At 38.1% G+C, this 2,654-nt stretch overlaps 1 long non-coding RNA gene across 1 annotated transcript; it reads right to left on the bottom strand.

The window, feature by feature from the left end:
- Window positions 1-2,016: 2,016 nt before the first annotated feature.
- Window positions 2,017-2,355, bottom strand: LOC110681410. Its single transcript, XR_002503191.1, has 2 exons — window positions 2,195-2,355; window positions 2,017-2,127 (listed from the first exon to the last, which is right to left on the bottom strand). It is a non-coding gene; the product is annotated as an uncharacterized LOC110681410 (long non-coding RNA).
- Between the last annotated feature and the right edge of the window lie 299 nt (window positions 2,356-2,654).

The following is a 2,654-nucleotide window of genomic DNA, read 5'->3' as shown; positions in this document are numbered from 1 at the left end:
GCAGATTCTGTCAATAAGCAGAATTTTCAACAGCGACTCCCGTTTGAGTTGACCTTTCTTTCCTTTGCGTATAGCGAGCGGAAAAAAATGTTTTGTTCGATTCTTGCCTCACTTTCCCACAAACAATAAAGGCCCAATACATTACTTTTTTAACAGCAAATCGGGACTAAATATAGTGTCTGCTTCCACGAATAACAAAAACATAAGATTTGTTAAACAAAAAGCATAAAAAATGCTGTTTAAACTTGTTCTTTTTTACGTGACGGACTCTTCACCTACCCGAACGGCGGTGAAAAGTTTCCACTTCAAGTGATTGCTTTTGTCGATCTTCGCCGGGTAGCGTGCCATTCGTAATAGCTCGGTTCATGCGATCTATCACTTGCGATGAACTCTCCACATTTTTCTCACTTAGGTGATATCCGTAATAGGAAAGTGATCACTTCACCTATTGTCACCTGGTGAGTGAAATCCGGGAATAGGGCCCAATGACTCGCCCGACCGTGTTCACAGACTGATCGCAAAAAGAAGACTGAGGGAAGAAGCAGGACCGGTGCGCTTTTATAGTGGAAAGCGGAACCCAAAAATGTCCTTGAACGTGATTAGGTTAGATAGATGAGTTAGATAAGAAATGGGTCAACATTTTTACGATTTTTCAATAGTTTGTTGCCAATAATCAATAGTGTCTCCATTTGAATCGACGCGTAGATTAAATTTCCGATCGATTGATGTTTAAATATTGAAAATCTATCGATAAATGGCTGAGTTATTAGCGGTCAAAACCTGACCATTTTTCGTTACATGCTCAATTTTTTCGTTTTTTTGGAATTGTCAACGTCAAAAGACCACAAAAGGAAGGGGAGTCGAAAAAAGGGTCCTAAAGCCCTGTCCCAATTTTAGTGCCAAACGTTTAAGTTTAGGCCCAAAACACATGTTTACTCAATTTTCTAATGTTTCCGTTGGTTTAAGCCCAAAAAACATTTTTTTTTAGATTTTGTCACATCCTTTGGCTTAAACTCAAATTTTGGGTGTATTTTTTTTTTTCGTGTCCCTTACGAAATGTCAGATAGAAACAACCCCCGTGGTCGAACTAAAACCCCTGTGGTGTTTTTTGTCGACTAAGCGAACGTCAAACATGATCAAAAGTGTCAAGGTTCATTTATGGACCAAATTTTTAAAAATTAAAGTTTTAACATGATATAGCCATTATTTGAGCGGGAAAAATTGCTAAAGTAGTTTACAGTAACATGCTTTTTTCGGATTATTAAATAAAAACAAGATTTCATTTAAAAGTTTTAGACCCAATTAAAAAAAACACCTTGATTAATGTCGTAAACATGATAATCAAATCTATACAGAAAATATTAATTTCTATTATTTCTAACTTATAACAACGTTTTCTATCTTTGTTTTCAATTTGTACACTTTTTGTATGTGTTTTTTTGTGAACCTCCAACCATGACAAACCAAACTAATCGAGCCCCAGCCTTTTCAACACGACTTGAATGACAGGCAACGAATAACGACTAAACTGCCCCGTATTTTATCAAGAGTGGTAGTAGACTGAGCGATGACTTAACACACAGACTACAGACTCGATTAGCCAGTCTAGGGATGTGCAAAATAATTACTACAACCAGAAATATGTCTCTACAGGCCTCATTTAGAACTTATACTGGCTTACATTCGGCCATCCTGCTTATCTCCGTCTCGGAGATACGCTCTACGCATTATTGCCTAAAAGTTGTTCTGTAGCGTATTGACAATTCAATCACGTTCCATTGTCAATGCTTAGTAACTCACAAGATCCGTTACTATGCATAATTTTATAGAAGTACAGCCAATTAACAGCAACTCACAAAGAACCGTTACTGATCAGCCGTTGCCTTTGGCCTCCAAAATGTCACGTGGTAAGACATTCACCAACTAAAACTACTCTTCACATACTCAAGACACACTCCGTGTATAGCAGCGTGTTCTTTCCCGCATTATTTTTTTTTTCAATCTAAGCAACCAACGTTTTGAACAAAAACAGTTTTTTTTATTAAATTCAAAACAGATCGATAACAAATTAATCGTTTAATTATGTTGAACTCTCCAACACCTTTTAGCATCCTTGTTCCTTCGTGGCTGTGAATAAAGTTTATCAAATAATAATTAATAATCATATACTTTTTGACTATCTGCAGGTTTGTACCTGGTTCAATCCCCGTTGATTTCGCTGTTGTCTTCCTCACAGACTTCTGGAAAATCATCTTCTGGCGGATGACCCCACAACTTGATCTTGTCCGCTGCATACACCGATTCAAATGCTTTCTGCGTTACTTGTGTAGCAGGAGTATCCTTGACTACATATCGGTCGGCATTCAAGAACTTTATCGATCACGTAAGGGCCACGGTATCGCGGCATTCAATTTCCGAGATCCACCGTCAGCTGGAGGGCTCATAAACGCAAGAAGAACCAAATCACCTTCTTTATCGACTGAGGAGCTTTGTGAGAAGCGTTATACCGTTCAGCTTGTTGTTTTAGAGTTGCGAGTCATTCTTTCAAGGAGCCTTTTTGTCTTATTTCTGGAAGCAGCTCGTTATCCTCAACGATAGTCGGATTCATCCCGTAATGCATTAAGCAGCTTTATTGCTCAATATATTTCGTGGAC

This window comes from Aedes aegypti, unplaced genomic scaffold, assembly GCF_002204515.2.
Source record: "Aedes aegypti strain LVP_AGWG unplaced genomic scaffold, AaegL5.0 Primary Assembly AGWG_AaegL5_hic_scaff_816_PBJ_arrow, whole genome shotgun sequence".
Taxonomy (NCBI): domain Eukaryota; kingdom Metazoa; phylum Arthropoda; class Insecta; order Diptera; family Culicidae; genus Aedes; species Aedes aegypti.
Note: the sequence above shows the minus strand (reverse complement) of the source record. Positions and strands in the feature narration are given on the sequence as shown.